Consider the following 23,644-nt stretch of genomic DNA (forward strand, 5'->3'; position numbering starts at 1 on the left):
AAACTTGCAGCTCCTAGAACATGGCTTGTTCTCTTATCATCAGTTTCTCTGAACAGACTGTTCCCTCTACAAGAATGCCCACTCTCTCCTTATCAGCCTAACATGTACTTGAACTTAGAGATTCAGATAAACTTTGAGGCTCTGATAAAATAATATTTCCCTTAAGAAGCCTTCCTTCTCCCACTTCTATGAGTTAGAAACCCTGCCTCTGTATTCCCATAGCCTGCTTACAGACCTCTACGACATCACATGAAAGGTAGGAACTGCATTGCTTGTTCTACCTCCCCTATTAAACTGTGGGGGGTGAAGTCTGTGTCTTTGATACTGCATTCCCCATATCTAAAACACTAGTTCTCAAAATTTTTGCTCTCAAGTTCTCCTTACTCTGTTAAAATTATTAAGTATAACAAAGGACTTTTGTTTATGGGGACATATAGCTATACCATATTAAAATTTAAAATTGAGAATAATAAACAATTTTAAAATAAAAAACCAACTACAAAGTTTTAAAATTTACGTATTTTTGTTGAAAACTGGCTATATTTTCTAACTCAAACATTTATTGATAGGAGTGGTATTGCCTTACAACTTTGTAAATCACATTAATGTCTGGCTTAATCAAAGATGGCTAGATTCTTGTGTCTTTGTCCAAGTTCAAAGATATGTTGTTCTTTTGATACAAAGGAAGAAAATCCAGCTTCATACAGATATATAGTTAGCAAGAGAGTAGTATTTCAGTAGTCTTTTCAGATAATTGTGGATATTTTACTTTGAAAATACACCCAAACTCAAAAGTAGTAGTTTCTTAAATATGTGACGCAAAGTGGAACCTGAAACCATTTCTGTAAAGTTTTCACACTAAGTATATTAAAGCCTGTTATATTTTGAATGAATCTTTTACTATGCATGATTCGTAACATTATGCACTTTTAAGGCATTTGTTCACTAAGTTATACAGATCATCCAAATTTGGTCGCTTTCATTATATCTAATACAAAAAACCCACATTAATTAATCTCACCATCAATCTCACCAGAAAACTCTGTAACTATTATGAAGTTGCCCAGCTCATTGTGGTGGACACAGTTTTTCCAAAATTCAAATTTTGCTTGAAAGCTCAAAATTTTATCATTGACAACAAGTAATGTCAACTGTTTTCCTTGTAGTGACGGCTCACTTGATTCATTTTTGAGAAAACGTCTGCAAAATATCCAAGTCTGAATAACCAGAGTTCATCTGTTAGTCCTTTCAAGTACAAACGATGCTTCCTGAAGAAGTATGTAGTTCAGCTTGCATCTGAAACAAGGCCACTGTGATTTTTTTCCTTCATAACAACCATTATGCTTCAGTATGAAACAGACGTTTATGTGTACTTCACACTGTGCACACAGAATATTAAAAAGATGTTCACTCAGGGATGAAGATTTAACAAAATTATTATTATTATTTTTACTGCTTCATCCCAACATTTTAAAGTAAAACCTGTGTGAGCAAGGGATAGTAAATAATATAATGGCTAATACAGTTTTGTGCCCTTGCCTTGGTTTGTACTTAGGGACCAGCAGTTTTACTTACAATTGCTTTTACACCAGCAATGCAAATGTCAACACAGTGAGTTCTTATGAGTATTAGTGTTATAATAAAGTTCATGTCATTCTCAGTGTTCTCATCTCATGCACTCCCTGAAAGGGTCTGGAAAACACACAGCTTGGCAACACACTACACTTAGAGGCCTGCTGATCAAGGCAATGACTAAAACACAATGGGCACTCAAGACATTTTGAATGAAGCATTGAATGAATGAATCCACATTGGTTTCATCTGTAGTAATAATAAAAGTGCTTGTGATGATTCAAAGGGCGTACATGTGAGTGTGTGTGTGTGTGCACAATGGAGACTGACAAAAAGGTTTAGTAGATCCTTGAGTCAAAGTTAGAATGAAAAACAGAGACCTCGTGATAAAAATTCCATTCTGGTTTAAGAATATATTAATGTTATTCCGTTAACTCCACCACCTTCAGCTACATGAGAAGATGATAATGTTTTTGCTGATTTTATAGAGACTTGTCAGTTAATGTCATTGTGAATATTTTGAAGAGCAATTTATTCATATAATACTTAACTGAACTACCATTGTGAACTTACAAAATATAGGGCAAACAAAGATTCAAATATTTGAAAGACTCACTTGACCAAACTAAGCAAGAATATTGATGGATGGACATGGTGTCTTCTAGACGATTCCTCTCCTAATCACCATACCTACATTACTTCCTTTATCAGAGAGTTGGTTACAGAATAGGCATGTTTTCATCTTATACAGAGCAGGTATTTTTGCCAGAACTCTTAAGGTCTCATTCTGTTATATCCCAATCTCATTCAAATGGGATATAACCCTGAAAACTGATGTTAAATTCAGCTTCTGTCAGTGGGGTTGTTGTGAAGTATGTGTTTGTTAAGAGCGAAGCGTATTTGCTCCACTTCCAGAAAACTCTTAACAACAATGGGCAAAAAGGTAGTTAACCCTACAATCCTAGCAATATTGTGTGAAAAGGAGTAGATTATGTAAATTACCTTGATTGGGGTGTCCCATCTTTAAGAAAAGTATTTATTTTCTAGTAGTCTTACAGCACGACAAGTGTAATCTTGGAAAAGCTCAACAAGGAAACTTTAAGGGCAGCAAGAATTTCAGAAAAAAAAAAAATAGTGAGTAAGGATAGTTGGTGTCTTGTGCTCAAGGTGTCCTTGTCCCAGGACTGTCAAATTGTGCAGGTACAAGCTAAACAGATGTGGGGTGATTAACCATCCACTCCAGGGAACACGTGTGGGAAGGTATCCATCAGTGGAGCAGGTTTGCAAATACATGACACGTGAGACTCGCCACTGGCCTTAATGAAGCATGGACCATTCAGTGCTGAAAGCAAATGGTGAGGTCTTTTTTTCCCTCTCTGCCTTCTGTGATGCTTCTCTCATGTTCTCTTTTTTTTTTTTTTTTTTTTTTTGAGACGGAGTCTCGCTCTGTCGCCCAGGCTGGAGTGCGGTGGCCGGATCTCGGCTCACTGCAAGCTCCGCCTCCCAGGTTCACGCCATTCTCCCGCCTCAGCCTCCCGAGTAGCTGGGACTACAGGCGCCCGCCACCTCGCCCGGCTAGTTTTTTTGTATTTTTTAGTGGAGACGGGGTTTCACCGTGTTAGCCAGGATGGTCTCGATCTCCTGACCTCGTGATCCACCCGTCTCGGCCTCCCAAAGTGCTGGGATTACAGGCTTGAGCCACCGCGCCCGGCCTCATGTTCTCTTTAAAAAAGTCATTTTGACCCTTGCTGATCTGTGGAGGCAGAATGCCCAATTAAATTACTTTCATTATAAAAGCACATACAGCCAAATACTTTTTATAGCAAACGATTTCAAATTCATAATAAGCATCAAGGAAAAGTAGCACAAAAGCTTTTTAAAATTACAGAGAGACTTTTAAACAATTGGTGCTACCAAAAAAGGTCAGAGAGAGTGCCTCACTGTGGAAGGTTCAATTGGCCAAGAAATTATGAAACTGACATTTTAAAATAATAATACATTTTAATATTCATTCTTTTGGGGTCAGGTGCAGGCTACTCAGAATAACAATTCTGTCCAAATAGAAAATGAAAACCTTCCAGGAAGAATTACCTTCAAAGCAGGCTGTATCTGTCCATTTAAGAACTGCATTGAAACATGATAGTAACTTACATTTCCTGGGTACGGACTATGTGTCAAGTACATTGTTAGTGCCTTATTTCGATTTTTTAAATTTGATCCTCACAATAACTCTGTGGGATAGATACTATTATTATCACTATCATACACATGAGAAAATTGTGGCTTAGAGCTTAAATAAGTTTTGGAGACAGTGAGTGGTAGACCCAGTAACCAAACTAAAAGTTACTAAATCTAGAAGCTAGTTCTATTGTTAATGGTAGCTTTCCAGAACATCTATGATTTTTCAATTGTATAATTATTAATTTAGACAAAGAGTATTCAATAAGCACTGCTATCAGGTACTGCTAGATGCTGGGATTGTAATAATGAAATTGTTCTTATTTATTCAAAAACACAGTCTCATCAACACCCCATTTCTTGGAGCTGGTTCAATAAGACATTTATTGTCATGTCTAATTTCACAGAAGAAAAGCTAAGCCAGGGGTTAAGGATTTTACATTCAGCAGAAAACAGAATTATTACTCACTGATTTCAGTCAAGTGTTCTGTACGCTAGATATCACCATGCATCTTATAGAGAATCAGACAAGTAATTGCTGACGCCATTAAAGTCAGTTCTGAGCCCCACAAAACCTGATACAACCACCTGATAACCTCTTTAGCTATAGGATCTACTTTAATACGTTATGCTTCAACACAGCCACAAGGCAAAGGAAAATCAGATCAGATTTTTTCAAAGGTAAATCAGGATTAGTCACAATGCAAGAAAATATAGGGGGAAAAAACCCTAAATGATCAATAAATGGAATCTAGTTTTGTAATACATGGCACGTTAACTTCATAAAATATTATTCATCTACTACTATTTTATTCAAAAGTTTGGTACACATAAGAATATTATTTTAATGCATACATAAAACCTATACTGACTCATAATGCACCAAAATTATATGTTAATATAACAGCATCTAGACACAAAAGAATTAGAATAGCACATGATCTAGAACATGCTAGAACAGGGGTCAATACACTTTTCAGAGAAGGGCCTTAGCGGTTCTAAAGGCGTTGTTGGAACTACTCAACTCTGCTATTGTAGTGCACAAGCAGTCATAGACAACATGTAAATGAATGTGCATGGCTGTGTTCCAATACAAATTCTCTTATGGAAACAGGGAGTGGGCCAGATTTTACCCCGAGGGTTGTGATTTTCTGATCTCTGTGCTATAATATACAAGTATGGGGCAGTTTAAAGACATTTACACTGGTGTTTTTAGTAATATTTTATAATATTGTTTAATAAATTTTAAGAAAAGTCTGTACATCTGCATAATCAAGTTATACATTTGCTCACTTGAATTCAAGCCATTGGTCATTATTTTTACCCAGTCTAAATTATTTTTACCCAAAGCTACCCAAGAAGGTAGCTTTACCTTTTTGAAATAGTTTGCAAATTCCAGACCAGACGTCAGGGCAAAGAGTCTTTGTAAAGTATTTAGCCAGATAGTAAAGTTTTCATTACTGTTGGTTCAACAATCCAAAATCCATGACCTGACCACCAATCAATCAACAAGCATTTACAGATTGATGACAAAGTATTTTGCCCTGTTCTAAGCACGTTTGTCAGACAGTCTCCCTCCTGTCAAGCAGTTTAAAATCTAATAAATGAGGCCATAATGTTATCTTTATTTATTCAGTGAGACATTTTGGCATAGAAACATCAGGCATGTCCAGTAACCAGAAACAAAAAAATATATCATGTGACATAGGGTGGAATTACTCTAGTAGATAAAAATATCTTTTCATCCATTTTCAGTAGAAATAAATTCAATTTTAGTTTGTATATGTGGGCTGTTTACCTGATCTCTTTACTCACTGATAATATAGTATTTTGGGGACAAAAATGGTCAATAATTCACCAGTTACAGTTATTTATGTTCCCCAAGCTTCAATTTAACCCTTCTAATGGTAGAAAAATGACATAATCATTTCATAAAGTATGCTAGCATTCTGCTACCAAAACAAAAAGAAATGCACTGCCATTATCCTCCAGACAATAATAAAGCTTACTAAATACTTTTCTAAGTCTAAAATAGGTTGTTGGAGAAGGAAGCAGCAACTAGATCATAGATGACACCATCCTAAAGTGCTTAGTTCGTATTGCTAAGTAATAGGAAGAGCAACATGGTTGACAGTGCAGATAGGGATAGCAGCGGGGAATATTAACAAGATTAAACATAAGAATAAGTCACTTGGCTGAGCATGGTGGGGTGGGTCAGGACTGTAATCTCAGCACCTTGTGAGGCTGAGGCAGGAGGACCGCTTGAACTGAGAAGTTCAAGACCATATTTAGACGGTAAAATCATCAGGCCTTGATACGTGATTAGATGTGGGAGCCAGGGAATGAAGAGCTAGCAATGAGAATTTCTAGCTTCAATCATTTGGTAAAACATTGGAATGTGACACCCAGAGGCATCAATGCATCAGAGGGGGGAAGATGAAGGAGCTCTCTTTCAGGTGTATTTGGAATATCTATGTGAAAGTAAATGTCCAACTAAAGAATCCTTACCCTAAACATCATCTTATTCTCACATTAGCATTTATTGAGTGTACTGCATGTATCAGACACTGTGCTAAGCACTTCACCTATAAAATCCCACTGAATCCTCCCAACAGCCCTACTGATATATGCATTTTACACCTAAGGGAAATAGAGTGAGGTTAAGTAAACTTCCAACACACAAACAATTAAATGGCAAAGCCTAGATTTATTAACTCATAATTCTAAAACGGACTCAGCCACTATCGTATATGGTGATAAAAAGAAAAAGAAAACAGCTTACTCTGAAGAATACTACAAAGATATTATCGCTTTGCCAATGTCAGCCCCACAGGTGTACTGTTTTGGACTTTGACACGAGACTACTCAACGAATGACCTAATGCAGAGAATTAGACTTACTTCATTTCATTAAGAGCTCAAGAGGCACTTCTGTACATTTGGGAAGTTTATCAGGGCCAGGATGTGTTCACACCCTCCTAAGTCAACATTCTTACCAAGTCGACGTTGGTCCAGCATCTACAACATGACCAAAAACGGCAAGGCTTCTGACTTTGGGCCAACATTGACTTGGATGGGGAAAAAAAAAGGCAGGTTTGTGTGTTTTAAAGCATATTTGGGAGTACCAGAGGCCGTACAGCTTGGCTTCAGTGAATATCAGCTCAGGGCCAAAATACACCCATTCATAAAATGGAGTTTGTTTCCCTAGTTTTGTGGTGAAAGCCCCTGGAGTTTTGGCAGGCTACTCAACCTGGCACTCAGCTGAACTGCTGCAGCCAGGATGCAAACTTCTACTGGTCTATACTCTGAGGCCTCATCTTTAAGTTCTAGAATCCCACGAGGCTAAATGGTGAGAAGAGGAGGGCCTTAAAACGTATTAGCTCTGGGCCAGTCATGTTGACCCACAGCAACTCCTACTCTAATTCTACGCATACCTCATACACTTTGCCCCAGATGATGGGGATTATATTTAATCACCATACATCCTCCAAATGATCAGTGTGGTGAGATGGAACATATGAAGTACTAAGCAGCATCTGGTATACAGGAATTGTTCCATATATGGCAGCAATTATTACAGATATTTGTAGTAGTATATTTTAGTAATAGCCATATGGGAGCTTAATAAACATTTGTCTATGTATTGAATTTGGCAATGCTTATTGACCCATTATTTATTTTGAAAGACAAAGTGGAAACATCAGTCCAAAATGAGGCAAAATGTAATGCAGTTCATATGATCTCTATTAAGATAATATACATTGTTGACCTTTCAAAGAAAAATATTGACAAAACATTAGCATTTAAAAATTAAAGCTATAATTAATTACAGTTTAGAATGCATTTATTTTTTTCCTTATTTTATCCTTAGAATATCTATAGCACCGTTTTATCCTTATTGAACAGAATTGTTTCATGTATTTAGCATTTCTGGCAAGTAATTAATTGAGTGCTAGTGCCTGGTGTATAGCTAAATAAATGGACATAGTTACCTCTTCTTCATGAAAGCCAGTTTAGATATTATGGACATTCCAACTCAACAGTATTTCTCACCTTACAGAAGTGAAATGAGAGATAGAAAGCAGAGGATACTGAGAAAATTCAAAAATCTCTATTGACTCCAAGTGCTAATCTGGGTACAATATATACATCAACATGGAATTTTTGTACTTTGAGGAAAATGAATTAGTACAGTGATGACATAATCAACCAATTCTAGCTTGATCTTTATTTCCCTTTTAATTTTTTATATTCCATAGTTGATACATGTTCATATCTACCCTGGAATGTGCTAACAATGAAAAAAATAAGTTAAAAGAAATAGGAGATTCAATAAGGTACAATCACGTTTATGAATGTTCTTAACAATAAATGCATAGCTTGTCCAGGCCAGAAAGAATTCAGTTTCTGAATTCAATGCCACTCTTGAATATGTTAACTCAGTTCTAAATGAAATGCATTATTTGTACAAAGTTCTACTTAATATTTAACATAATGAAGATGTTTAATTCCAATACATTTGCACTGCAGAAAATGCATTTGTATTGCTCAGAGTGCTGAATGAGTAATAATGCAACGAAGAAAAACCAAGACTAAGAGATGTCAAATAAAAACCAGTCACAAATCCTATAGGCAATGACATTCAGACTAGAACTTAAGTCTTAAGATTTTGTTATTTGTGTCCTTTTACTGTTAAATTGCAAGAGGAAAGTCTCTTTGAGGTAGCAAAAATAATATTTGTGGGGAGGAGACAGCAATAATATCTGTTCATGTAACTAACTAGGTCTATGTGAGTGGGTAGGCACATAAGGCCAACGGGCACTGGGAAACATGTCTGTCAGGTTCTCTCTGTTTTGTTAGCTATTGAGTCAACCTGACTGAAACAAAGACACATTTCACAAGAGTGAAAATTGGTTTCAGTCAATCCTTTTAGCATTTTCCAGGTGACTACATTTTTATAAATCGCCTGACAAAATCAAGCAGTTACATTGCTTCACAGGCTTTGGCTGGAACATTAAAGGAACTGAATGATTTATGCAGGAGAAGATCAAATAGGTTGCGTTGTATCTAAATGCTTGTCCCATGAACCAAAAGCTGAATGTGAATTGGCAAATTAATGATTTTTCATTTTCTTCTAGGATTTCATGGTCTGGAAAGCCTTTTGTTGAAGGGAGACATTTCACCCCTTTTTAAGGTGCATCTTAAAAAATACTTCACTGTCCTGCAAATCTCCCATCAGTTCTGATTTCCCTCTCTCACCTGCTGCAAAATTTATTTTTTCATGCCACACTATTACGTTGTTTTGTTTTGTTTGTATTTTCCTCCAATTGTTTCACGAGTGCCTATGATACACTTGAGTGCATATAATCTGAACCAGATTATATAGTAAAGACTTCTTTTGTACTTCTCGTACTGTAGAAAGATAATACCTATTGGCTATTGCATGATGAATTTTCAGCACAGGAATTAATTCAATACATGTTCTTCATTTCTACTGACATATGTAAAGGACATTTTTCAGTCCTTTTCAGTTTTTTTAGGAGGGCAGCTTTTCTGTACTTCATTAAAATACAAACTCCTACTTTGATTTACTTTCAACTCTAAACTTTGTTCTCCCTGTTAATGAAATGCATTTATATCTTGCATGAGATACACACTCTTTGTTATGATTTAGAACCTTCCAAAACATTAACGGTTGCTCAATAGAAATGCCATAGCTAAGGTTTAATACCATGCCTATCATTTACTTGTTTTTTGTTCTCTTGATCCTGAAGTACCGGGATTCTCACATAAGTACCTTTGCCTGAGCTGGGGTAAAAGTTGACTCCTAATGTAAGGTGAACTGGAGAAGAACATTTCTTTCACCTCTTTCCCTGATCTCATCTTTTTTATTCAGCATTCCCTCTAAAGAGAATTTCACTCACAGAATTAGAACGAGACTCTGTACTCTTGTGTTGTATCACTTTTAGAAACTAAAACCCATTGGATTTTTTGAGAATTAGGAATCATTGTACTGTGCAGAGTTTGGGCTTTTTGATACATTTCTGATCCTTCGATTGAGCACTCCCTTTTATTGGATCACTGGAACAAAATCATGATTATTAAACATGTCACAATATACAATTCTCATACTATAATAATTTATGAAGATCTTTGCTTAAATATATGTTCTCAAATCAATTTCAGTTGAGTGCAAATTAAGCAAAAATAAATTTAAAAATGCATCTCACCCTTCAACAAGATATTTCCTTGTCTGAGTTGTTCAAACTCATGCAGAAAAAGCATATTGAAATAAAGATAAGGGGCTATCACTTGCTCTTATTTTCATTATATTCAGGAGATGACCACTTTGATTATAAGTACGAAGACTTAACAATACTCATGATTTCCAACATGAATTACAGTACTTAAGACTTTGTCTTCTCGTTAAATCATGCTTATTCATGCATTTTATATAAAAACTCTGGAGAATAACTTAACAGAAAATCTAAAATAAGAGAAAGAAACACTGAAATTCCCCAAATCTCTATAGATAAAACCCTTTAAGGCTTAGGATTAAGCATTTGAAAATATCAGGAGCATTTAAAATATGTTCATGCTTAGCTTTCTGTTCACTTGCTAACTATCTGTAATATGAAAAGTCTGGCGTTGAATGGCATGAGAGCATTACTGTTTCATTTTCATAATCCAAGTTTAATTTTAATATATCTTTTATTTTAATTTAGGTTTTTCTGGGGGGGTTCAGAGGCAGAGAACTACTTTATTTCTGACTAAATGACAAAAATCATTAACTGTCAGTGACTATATGAACATGATGTGAACAATATAAGCAAAGAAACTAGGGCAAAGTTTTTTGCTTTAGAAAAACATATGCTCATATTCTATATATTCTGAATTATCCTCATAGAAACAACACAACATACAATATCTCAAAACGTTACTACAACACGGCTCATTAGTTTGCAGGCTGGAAACGCGGCATGTTAAATCCTTTCCTCTCAACCATAGTAAGTAAAGACACAGATATGACACAGTTTGCAAGTCTTAGCTCTGCTCTGCAAACTCACTGCTATCATAGGTCTTCTGCATGGGTATTTTTAGTGCCCAGTTCCTAGTTCAGTGCTTAAAAATCCTGCCGATCCCTGGGTTGGAACAAAGCTTTCGGAAGCAATTAACTGCTTTTGCCATCCCAGGTGCCAAACACACACACAATGTCCTTTTATTTGTGGAAATACACACAGATCTGTTCTGCATGTGCTCAGAGCTCAACACAAATATCACCCCTTTCCCACAGGCAGCAGGAAGGATGTGGTTTGAAGGACACAGTGGCTCCATCTGAATGTTCAGTTGTTCAAAAGATCTCTTGTTGCTACGCTGAGTCGCGGCTCTACTACTTATGTTTAAGAAGATATAACCAGGCCGTGCCCAAAATCCCACTTTTATCTATTTAAAACAGGCATTCAAGTAGATCATGCAATTCTTCTTTGCCCCTTACCTTCAGTGGACACATGCTGAAAGTGTGTTCATAATCAAAAGACGTTCCCCTGAGCTGATGACCCAGTAATTCCTTACGTATACAGGTCAGTTGCAACAATACTGTACTAAAATCGCCAGATGAAATGGACAGAATTACCCGGTGGCTTGATAAAATCAGCTTACTTTGAGTCTAATCCAAGGATAAACATACAGAAAGCTCCAAGCAGTGGAAGCTGTAAACACTGTAGAACTGCCCCCTGAAACTGTAAGACTGCCAGGAAAACAAATATTTGCTGGATTATAGGGTGCTATCTTGGTTTTACCTGAATGCAAATGAGGGCTAAATAACTACAAGCTACTGTTTAAAGTGGAAAAGTATAACACAAGTGCAGGGGACTAATTCTGCCGACACCACTAACACCAGTCTCCAAAAACCCTAATGATACACTCAGAACAAGCAAACCAGTAGATCTGATTACCAGTTTCACACATCCTGCATTCCTGGAGCTCACCCATTTCATCATTTCCAGACACTCAGACTCTAACTAGGAACGCCTAACTCATAGCCCTGTATTTTGTTAAATTTTTCCTCTAGTCTTGAGTCCTCCTTTAATCTGTAGGGTGTTATTCTACACAGGACCTCTCTCTTATTTTTTGGAGTCTAGCATCTTGCATCTTCCTGGAGCCCCAACTAAACTCATAACTTCTAAGCTTCTAAGAAATATGTAAGTTTTTCAACTCTGTACAGTAAGTCTTTTTGTGACCTTAAACTTACCTTAGAAAAAGATGTATTGGTAGTTACCAACTGCTTCTTCGGCCTTGCGTATAATACCTGTTCCTCTTTCTGACTCCCCTGCAAAGTTACTAGCTCATGAGAATCTGTAATTTAAGCAAAAAGCTTTGGCAACCGGGTAGTTAAATTGCTACTAGTGGTTACTTCTGAATGACTTCAAGTTGATTCTTTCCTTGTGTTTTCTCCAACCACTTCTCATTTCTACTCATCAGTGTCACTATGTGTGATCTATGACACTCCTTAGAACTATGCAAGCAGACTTCAAGAAAAAGAAGAATGGACATTTGATGAAAATGTTTTATTGGTAACACTCAGATAGAAATACCACCTCGAGAAAGTGTACACAACTCCATGTACCAGGTGGAATATTACTCCTGACCCAGAGTATTATATAAACATCTGTATTTTCTTCCGCAATTAGAAACAAACAGCTCTTGATGAAATGTCTGTGCCCTGGTCCTTCAGAAGTCTGTATCTGACTCTAAGATGCCAGGAAAATTTCATCTTGTGTCATGTTTCATGCTGAGGGGTTTGTATAGCACTAGTGTAAACCTTGGTCTCTAAGACACATTCCACGGTGAATTTATTTCAAATTCCAAACTGAGTTTATTCCATTTCACTCACTTAAAATTCCAGTTGTGATTGGAAAATATACACTTCATTTACCTTCTGCGCAGTGTTCAATGAACTGCTTGTCATGTTTCACCCTAGTAGGTTGCATTTCAATCCTGAGTGTGTCTGTACATCAGTTGATTAAAGCTTAGCTATTATTTGTAAGGGACGTTATAACATGCACTGTCATCTTTCTTGGCATTTTTTGAAACGGTAACATGAGGATTCTGGCAAAATAATATGGTAATTGCTACTCTTTGCTTATACCTATACCATTTACTTGTCAGTAAACAAAATCGTGTTTTCAATGAAGTAGACAAATAGAAAACTCAACTTCCCTATCCTGTTGTATCTTGTGCCACTCTCTATAAACTGACATGGCATAAAATGACATAGCTTGATAAACTGCTGGAATAAAACACAGATTACTGCCATTTAGCTAGAGCAGGACACGTCACTTTGAGGACATGGCCTCAACGAATGTCAATTCTAGAGGAGGAAGGATAGAACTGAAATGAGGGATCTGGTTCTTTGTTGTGTATGGCTGAATTTCCTGGACATTGTTTAAAGCAGAAATGACAGGTAGCATAAAAGAGTAAACCATACCTTAAGAAAGCAAATTACGTAAGCACACCCCTCGGATTCCAAATTTTTGCCACACTAAGACTTTACCACATAGGTTATTGCTCAGATCTGAAGAAACATTAACTCCAATCCCTAACCAACTGATAACAACCAATAACCACATTAGTTGTTATTTAGTAACGTAACAACGATAAAAATCTTGTGTGTGTGTGTGTCTTTTCTTGAGCTCTATATCAGGATTTTATAATGCTGAGAGAGTTGTCTATTAAGAAACATATTTCAACTTTATTCCAAAGAAATGGTCCCCACTCCTCTCTGTGATACTGTTAATGTCCAGCATGGCTCTTGTTATCAAGAGGATCTATTCTATGCTTTCCTGGTACCAGCATAATTAAGTCCACAAAACTGGTTGCTTTCAAGGCCAATAGCTATTCAAGGCTACTTCCTCTGCAAGTGTACAGTTTTAATACACCCATAAGCCTTATTCGGGATCTCAATCTTTTGCAGTTGAGACATGAATCCAACAAGACTGTTTGAGAAGCTCACAATTCAATTCAGATCTTACATTTGAACTTTTTCTTTTTTGGAAAATGTACTCATGGTAATTTTGTTCATGCAAAAAAAAAAACAAAAAACAAACTGGAAGTGATTGAGAACATTCGTTTTACTGGCATTGAGGACATTTCAATTATCGTCTCTTAATATGTCATCTCATAACTATCTTCTGGAACAAGTATTCTTCAAATATGCCATATGGATGGTTAAAATCAAAACAGACTATTAATAACAAATCTAAACCAAGCCAAACAACCAAATACACATACAAATAAACCAAATGAATCCTCCTGTACATTCTCATTTTTTCAGAGAGCTACATCCCTGCTCCACTTGAGCTATGTTTGGGCTCCTCCCTTCATCTAGCAACGTTTTTTAAAGTTTAGGTTCTTCTTTCCTTTCCCTTCTTCTCCCTTCCCCTCTTCCTCTTCTTTTTTTTAATCCTCACTATTTTAGGACCCACTGGTTGGCTTTCTTTATTACCAAATTAAAAATATTATTTATTCACTCTCTTGCAAAAAAAAAAAAAATGACTCTTTTGAGAGTCACACTGTTTAGCCGTAAACATCATTTCTCCCTGTGAATGGCTGGGGTCCCAGTGAAGCCTTCTACATTTAACAAAGGCTTTGGTACACGGCTTAAAGTCTTAATATCCAACCCAAGATCCTGGATGACGTCAATGCCCTTTTCAGTTATCATCCAGCACCAGCTTTACAGTTCCCTATTATTCACTATGATAGTCTTTTGAGCCTCCACTCTGCTTCAGCCAGTCACAATCATGGCCACCCCAAACTTGGCCACCTCTATACTTGTTCTTTCTCTGAAGTTATTCTCTAAACGGCACCATCCAACTTTTCAACTCTACTGACTTCGTATTTCCACTCCATCTGTTCCACAGCCTCATTCAGATCTCAAATCTCTTAAAAGTATCACTTTCTTTACTTCTAAAAGCTCCCCTTGGCTCTCTTTCTTCTCTCATTTACCTAGACATCATAGCCTATCATTTCAAACATCCTCCTGTCAGTACCCACTTCTCGCTTGAATTCTTGTCATCCCTCCACATTTTCCTCCAAAATTTCAACCCAAGATCAATGCAATTATTTTACGTCTGTTTTCATATACCCAGGTTGCTACATTCCAGATAATTTCATGTGACTCTGCAGAATGGTACGGGTACAAAGCCCTGGTCTTCAACATCACTAGGACTTCAACACTGTCCACATTTCCTTCCACATCTCTTTTTCTTTCAAGCTTTAACTGTTTCTTCCAATCCAACATTATGTACCAACTGCCACTTCCTCACTCTCAGCAAAGCCCTCCTGTCCTAATTTACAGGTAAAATAGCCCATGAAGTGAGAATTCATTCAATTTCCTTTCCTCCCGGTGAGCTGATTCCATTGTAACTCTTTGCCACCCAACTCATTAGAAAAGATATCTTTTCTCTTATCCAAAACTAATCTTCCCACCTTTACTCTGGATCCTACCTTCTTCCCTCTTTATCTGTTTTATTAGCAATCCCACTTCTCACACAAACCATCAACCTCTCCCATCCCATTGGTTTCTATGCGGTGGTGCACTGAAGCTGATAGCTAATTCTGGGTATCTTCTCAAATCTGCATTCTGCCTTGATAGTTTTACCCCAGCCATGGTGAGGGTGTTTACGCCATGGTCATCTGTAGTAGCTACAAATTAGAGCTTTTATTTCTCCTCTGGAGGCCTGGTTTATCAGAACACCACTGCATACAAGCCTTCTCAAAACAAACCAAACCAAATCATTGACAAAAATTCTTGTACATAGCCTATTTCCTCCTCTAGTTATAGTGCCCTCTGTCCTTTTATGGTCTAACTACTTAAAATATGTAGTGTGTACCCAGTCATTTGCTCTTAACCAATCTAAATATGCCTTTAATTCTTAACAGTTCTTCACTGAAGCTGATATTTCCAAGGTAATCAGTAACCTCATAGTTGATAAACTTAATGGGTACTTTTCAGTTTTTACTCACTTAATCTGTGGTATTTGATACTGTTAGCCACTCCCATCTTATAATTCACTCTTTCCCTGGCTTCAGGACATCATCATTCCCTAAATTCCCCCTTACCTCTTCTTTTCAGGGTTCTTTTCATTTGTCCACCTTTTAACAAGTTCTTCCACAGTACTCTTTCTCAGCTTAAACTATTGGCAAAATCTTCATTCCATGCAATGCCATGTCTCTCTCACATCTCTTTCACATGCTGTAGTTATCACTGTACAACTACCCACCTAGGTTGTTCAAGAGATCAGGCATCTCAAACCTCAAACTCACCAAATTTTGCCTCCTTCCTTGTCACCTCACCTACTCTGGTTCTCCTGCCCCTCAGTGTGTTCTTCACAACTGAGTTGAGCTAATATTTTCTAGGCACAATTCTGACTGTATCAACACTGGATTAAAACACTTGAATTTCTTCCCTACCTCTTGAGCTACCTCTGCAGCCTCATTTTCCACGAGGCTTTCTCTTCTTGCTGTGTTATGTGTTTGTGCAATTTCTGTCCTTTCTATCTCCTCCCCGTCCTGTGCCTGTGCGCCCTTCTACTGCAGGGCCTTGGCACAATCTGTCTTCTGTCTCTGCTCATCCTGCCTCACCCAAGTAACTTTGATTTCTCTTTCAGGTCTCAGCTTAATGAGAGCTTCCACAAAAAACTTTCCCTGAGCATTCTTGACAAGCTCAAATCCCACTATCAGGGGCTCTCAGAGCACCCTACGCTGCCACCTTTCCTTTGAAGCATTATGGGCTAGGTGCAGCATCAGAAGAGCAGCTTTTTGTTTGTAAAATTACTAACACCTGTTTCTCTCTTTAGATGACGAGCTCCATGAGGGCCAAGGCTGTCTGTTCTTGTTCACCACTGCACACCCAGGAGCTCACGGCATGCTGTCTGTGTTAGTGCTGTGAGTATTTATTAAATTAATGAATGAAGATCCTGGAAATTTCCAGAAGTTCTTCAGATGCAAAAACTAATAGAAGGCTGGGTTTCCCGCAGGCAAGCAAAAAGCAGTTTTAAGTCAGTGAACTAAGGCCTTGAGAGACATCTCCTAATTTTGTAAGCATTGCTGGTTAGGCATACACAGACGAGTTACCCAAATGATATGAAAGAAATCTGCCATATTAACATCATGTCTGGTTTAAAGAACAGGGCTTAAAACCTTAAAGAGCTACATACATTTCTCTGGGTTTATGTTTTGTCCCTCCTCCATAAAACAATTTAATGGAACATCATTTTTTAATACTTAAATAAGGTGATCACACAATTTATCATCCAGACTAAGGCATGTTCGTTAGTGAAAGAGAGTAATCATAACTGTGTCACGGCAACAGAGGTAAATTGCAGAGGTCTCCAGCAAACTGGGACAAGTGGTCACCCCAGCTGTGGCTGACATAACAGAATGAAATAGGTACATGCAAAATTCTCTGTCCATGGAGATCTGTGATGGGAGGTATAGAATAACTAAGCCCAACATACAGGGAGGCTTCTCATCAATGTGATGTTGGTGTTGGCGCGAATTGTGGAATAAGCAATGCATCTTCAATAACGCAGTATACAAAATAAAATTATAGTTGCATTAATCATTCTACATTTTATTTGGAGGTTGTTCTGTTTATTATTTTATTTTATGCCCCACAACATACCTATTTTAATTCCTCAAAAAGCCTTTGTTGAGCAATGGGCCAGGGACAATTGTGATGGAAAGGAAGAACAAGATATCAACCATCCCTAGAGAATCAACAGTTTAATTACAGGGCAAATAGTATCATCCATAATTATAGATGAAGAAATGGACACCCAGAACTCAGAAATGATTTGGTTAAGGATATGCAGATAATAAACAGTATAACTGGAACTATAATTCAGGTCTCTGACTTCCAATTTGGAATTCACTTTATTTGGCTCAGCTGCCTCCCAGACATGGAGTGAACACACTTAATGTACTTTATGCTCTTGTCTTCTACTGCACAGAAAGGCCCATGAAGTACGTTTACACAGTCTTTGCAGAAGCAGATTGTGCCGGGCTCAGCAGGCAGCGTTGGTGCTGCCTGTGTGGACTTCCTTTTTAGGCACTGGCTTCTGGCCCTGTGTCAAGGATTTGAAGGGGATTTAAATGGCCAAACACATCTCTGATTAACTTGTCGCTGTATCATACCTATGTTTAAATCCTGGGTAAATTAAAAGGCCAAAAATATGTCTTTTTACTTTATGATCAAATTCCACTGCAGAGGAGTAATGAAATAGTCCAGAGATGGTCAGGGGATAACCCTGGGGATAACAGGCCATCTCTACTCAATAAAATGTGGGTATTTGTCCATGATGAAACACTGGACCTTCTCATTAAAGAGAAACACTCATTTATTAGTGCTTTGGGGTTTACAAAATACAGTCTTTACCAAATAGATGTATCACTGTTCTCAGATTTCTAAGGGAAATAGCTTTTGAGATTGCAATGCAAGTATTCGAGGAAACATGGCATTATGCTTATATTCTTTTAAATGCTATCCACAGACACTTGTTAAAATGTAAAGTATTTTCAGTAGTCAGAAATACCCCAGCTTACAGAGAGTTCTGTTTTTTCATTCATTCCAACTACATAGTTCTGTTAGTATAAGATCCTGACAATAAAACTGAAAGGTGAATTTTGTCATTTTCAGCTTTCAAAAAAAATTTCACTTATTTTCAAGAAATATTTCCTAAGTAAGAGATTACTTTCAAATAATCTTTTTTCTTCTTCTGACCTGAAGAGAATTCTGTAAAGGACAAAAGCAAAATTAAAATAGCTCACAAACCAACTAAGTCATTCAAATCACAACCAAGGATAACTAAAATAGAAGGCTTCTAAAGTTACCTGAAATTGATCAGGGACCAAGATAACTGGAACAATTACAGTGAATAAAATTATTTTTTAAACATCTACAAAATTATTGATCCTATGCTCATGACAAAGATGGATATAATGTATAACTGAGATAAAAAAAAAACTTCTCTTTTTGAGTGGTCTGCGAGTTTATCTTAAAGGGAGAGTTTTCTTTGTTGGGAATATTTCTGAATGGGCTTACTGGAGGCAAAGGCTGAGATCAAAAGGCATCTAAGTCTGGGGGGATCTGCTCTGGGGATCCCTGGTGAGGATCTAGCTATAGCTAGAGGGGAATGGGGCGGGATGTGGAGCTTGAGACCAGCTTGGGCAATAGAGTGAGACTTCATCTCTACAATACGGTGGTGCATTGCCTGTAGTCCTAGCTACTCAGGAGGCTGAAGCAGGAGGATCCCTTGAGCCCAGGAGTTTGAGGCTGCAGTAAGCTATGATCACACCCTTGTTCTTTAGTCTGGGCAACAGAGTGAGACCCTGTCACTAGAAAAAAAGAGAGAGAGAGAGAGAGAGGGAAATGGAGATGAGAAGATAGAGACAGAGGGAGTGTGGCAGTGGACTAAAGAGTTGGTGGAAGGAGATCTATTGTTTTGTGATCCTCTCCTCAGAACCCCTCAAGCCCTCTGGAACTTGATGAATTTATTAATATTTATCAATAATAATAATTTATTATTTCTTACTATTTAATATTAATATCATGTATTATTAATAATTAATGATTTATTAAATCTTTGGGCTGATGGATGGAATGGGGGGTCTGGGTGGCCAAGCTTTATTGAACCATATGGAAAGAGGAGTGCAGACACTGGGGACTGAATAGGAGTAAACTCTTGAGTAATGTTCAAGACTTTTGGGGAGCACCCTGGACTCAAAGGATGCAAAGTTGGATGGGAGTCAGTAAAGTTTACCCAGTCTCAGAGGAGGAAGAAAACTCCAATTTGTTATTGGGGTTACAGACACGATCCATGCATGACCTCAAAACCTTATGGTGTAGTGGTAGAAACAGAAGGAATGAGAAAATGAAGGAATCTCATCTGTGCCACTGCAGCTGCATCTGTACAATGTCAAGGGCCCAGAAGGAGGTCTCACTTATGCTACCTGGAAACGCAGGGTGGTATCGTGGGGAGGTGGCATTTTTGCTGGGTGTTGCAGAATGAGTGAGAGTGGTCAAATAGTTTTGAAAACTCAGAACAGTATTATTTCAGTTTCCTAAAATGAAGCCAAACAAAGGGGAAAGAAGGAGATGGGCTTTCTTGGTGGGAGGTATAGCATGAATGAAGTTAGGAACACAGCAGGTGTTTTGGGGTGTGGTGAGAGGTACCAGGGTACATGGTTGAGGAGTGGTCAACCTTCACTCCAAAGCCAAAAGTATTAAGGCCTTAAAGGCTATACTTATTTTCTTTATGCTTAGAAAGAAGCAACTTGTCAAGAATTGAGATATAAGAAAAAAATTTTAATTTACTTTATCTAAGCTTGGCATTCAATACAGTTACTAAATTCTCTGTCTGGTACCTGGTTAAATGACTAAATAATACTCAGTAAACTATTCTAATTTAAGTGCTTAACTGAAGCTTGTATCCAAAGTGAACCACGAGTCCCCTCCTCATCTGTTCATACCCTCCTGCTCATATGTCACATACCCAAACCCATAACATATCTATCTCCATAGTTTTAACAATCTTAACCATTTACAATGCTATTTCTCATCATTTAGGTTGTCGGGTGTTCTTGCATTATCAGCCTGCCTATAGATATGGAATTAATAAGATTATACAAAATATTTGCCCAACTTAGATCACAGAATTTTGCAATTTCCTGATCAACTGCAAGACTGATCTTCCATAATATGGATGTAGTTATATACATACATACACATATATATGGGTATAGTTCCATATATAGAGAGTATCTATATGCATATAGCTATATATATATTTCAATAATATGGATATAGTTATACATATAACACATAGATGCAGATAATGGAACGACTGTTATTTGTCTTTAATTGGGCTATTTAATTGTTTGATTCACAATGGTTTGTTTGTGGAATTCCATGACAAGTCCAACAACATTAACTAGCTTTCAAGGTCTATGTTGGCAACATGAAATTGCCATTAGAAGCATCACAATCAGTGTCCTTCCTCACCTGGCAGAGGTGGAGGAGGACTGCAGAGTTACCTTTCATAATATCTCATGATACAATGGCGCTTCATGTCAAATAGCAATTAATATCATTTTAACTTAATGCGGATATTGTTTTACATTTTGATATTAATTTTTTAAAACACTTGAGCTTTAAAGAAAAGATAAAACAAAGTAGTTTGTCAATAATGAAGAATTTAGATCTGTCACTGGTTAACCTCTTTAATTCGCAATTTAGCTACTTAAGTAGAACGTCCCAACTTAAAATAAATGTCTAGAAATTGCCTCATAGGTTAAAGAACTCTCAAAAACCTGTCCCTGACAATGGTATTTCCAAAAGCAGCTAGTGACAAGAGGTTAAAGGGATTTATAACCCCCTTTTAGCAGCTTAATGTCTATACAAAGGAATTCATTCATTCACTTTTTTTTTTTTTTCTCAACACATATGGAACCCCTGCCACATAGGCAGCTCTGTCCTAGCTGGAGAAATGAGTAGATAAAGTCACCGATTCAAAGGAACTTTATTCTACTGGAGGGTACAAAATGACAGCTAAATTTATAAGGTAACATTGGCTGCTTTACAGAAAAAAATAAAGCAGGCTATGTGGGTAAAATGAGTGATTGTCAAGAATATGACTATTTTAGATATGGTGGTCAGTAAAATCTGCCTCAAGGTGGAGACATTAGAACCAAGGCCCCTGCTCACCAGGAGGCAGTCTGAAAAAGTGTTAGACAAAATAACCCAGAGAACAAAGACCTGGGGTGGCAAACAAGCTTCAAGTGCTCAAGAAACTGCAAGAAACGTCGATGTGACTGGTCTGGGTTTCAGTCTGAAAACTTTGAGCGCTAAATACTGAACGTAGTTGCAGAAAAATAGAAAGCAAGAGAAAGCATTGTATGTTTAAATATAAGCAAAAAATAGATAGAAACAGATAGAAAACAGTATGTTTTAGGGAGTATACTTTTGGGGTAACATATCTTTTATTATTTTTCCTAACTGGGGAGGGAGTGAAAGACTATATTGCCAGCAAAATGAAAGCTTTTACCCTCTACATGTGTCAAGCAATTCAGCAGTGGATAATTACATTTATTGGAGTTAGAAAATAAAGTGGGATCTTAAGGAGAATTAATTAGTTTATTTGGAATCATGGTGACAGAGAGTGAGAAGACAAAGAGATAAATGTGAAACTTCTGTTTCACCCACTAAGGAGTCAGCAGATAGTATCACAGAACCTATAGACCCCAAACACGAAAAAAAAAAAAAAAAAAAAAATTAAACCAGGAAACAAAGAGCCAGGAATAGAACAGTAACCTTGGCAAAAACTGGCCCTTTCTGGATGAGGCTTATATTTTTAGGTGGTTAAGCCCACAAATAAACACCCAAAATTATAGGATGAATGCTGGTGAACGGTGCTGTGGAGAAAAATAAAGGAGGTGCGGGGTTTAGAGAGTCCCAGGGGTGGAGGTGCTGAGATGTTCTTTTATGTAGGATAGTTAGGAAATCCTCTCCAATAAGAGAGGCTGGGAAGCCACTGGAGGGTGTTGAGTAGAGACTGAATTTTAGAATATAACTCCAGCTACTGTGCAAAAGATAAGTTGAAGGGATCAGTGCTAAAGCAAGGAGGGCAACTGGAAGTCTCCTGCAATCATCTGAGTAAGAGCTAATCCGAGCTCAGGCCAGCATAAACGGTGAGAATTTGTGAAATTCTAGATACAGCTGATGAGTGCTGATGAATGAATCCAACTGGGAGCATGGAAGAAGAGCCAGATTCAAGGATGGCCCCAAGGTTTTGTCCTGAACCACCACAAGCTTGTTGCTATCATTTAGCAAGAGGTGGGGGAAGATCACATATACATGGTTTAGTCTAAAAACTAAAGTGTTATTACACACCCTCAATTATCCTTCAGGCCACATCTCCTCCCATGTTGCAGAATTAGCACATTCGCTTACTGCCATTGCCTGCCTATGAGGAGTTCAATGGTATTTTTTTCTTCATGAAATATTCCACAGTAGTTATTTACCAAGTTAGAGACAGATTGAAGAAAGAGTTAAAAGAGTATTCATAAATGAATTTAATCTGAATCGTGGTCTGAAAGATTGTTTCAAGGCCAATACTCTTCTATATTAAATTATCTCAAGGTATGTTTATTTTCAATCCATGCTTAAGTTTAGCTACAGAGTCAGGGATAAAGTAGGATAAGTGAAGGTATTTAATTATTGTTTTTTTTTTTTTTCCAGATCCTCAACAGAATAATTGCTGACAAACTCTCTTGCCCAGAAAATGTCTATTGGAATTATGGAGTACAAAAGAACTACAAAAGCAATGAAGAAAAGAAGGATGTTTTATTTACATCCTATTTCAAAACCATTGCTTTCTTGCTATTGTATGTCTCTGCAGGCCCATTACCGTGCATCTGCGTAAGAATTTAGAATTGTTCCTTATGTTTCCTTCTAACACTGGTATATTCACTTGAAAGTGTAGATTTTATTCACTTCTAAAACAGTTAGCTCATAATTCGGAACACTGAGGTTTGCAAAATGACTGAAGGAAACTTTACCCAAACAATAGTTGCCAGTTCTGCTGAGAATTATCACAGGCCCACAACAGCTGTGTGTTTTTCCATACAGATATTCTGATTTTTTTATTATACAGCTAATTTTTTTTAGACTCATGAGTAAAATAGCAAGTCAGTCTGTGCGTAAGCATATGTTTAAATCTACTGGGAGAAATGTCTGGAATCCTTCTGGTTATTAAAATTAAAAATCAGAATAATGAAAGGCATATGCAACTTACTGTATTCTTTATATAACTTATTTCGTCTAGTCCTCCAAATAG

The 23,644-nt window shown here is 37.3% G+C and overlaps 1 protein-coding gene and 1 long non-coding RNA gene across 16 annotated transcripts in view; one reads left to right on the forward strand and one right to left on the reverse strand.

The window, feature by feature from the left end:
* CHRM3 (cholinergic receptor muscarinic 3) overlaps window positions 1–23,644 on the reverse strand; it is a 516,344-nt gene that overhangs the window by 180,414 nt on the left and 312,286 nt on the right. The gene's annotated exons all lie outside the window — the stretch shown is intronic.
* On the forward strand, window positions 191–23,395 carry LOC107127532 (uncharacterized). Its single transcript, XR_006697680.3, has 3 exons — window positions 191–256; window positions 16,607–16,694; window positions 23,047–23,395. It is a non-coding gene; the product is annotated as an uncharacterized lncRNA (long non-coding RNA).

This window comes from Macaca fascicularis, chromosome 1 (genome assembly GCF_037993035.2).
Source record: "Macaca fascicularis isolate 582-1 chromosome 1, T2T-MFA8v1.1".
Taxonomy (NCBI): Eukaryota; Metazoa; Chordata; class Mammalia; order Primates; family Cercopithecidae; genus Macaca; species Macaca fascicularis.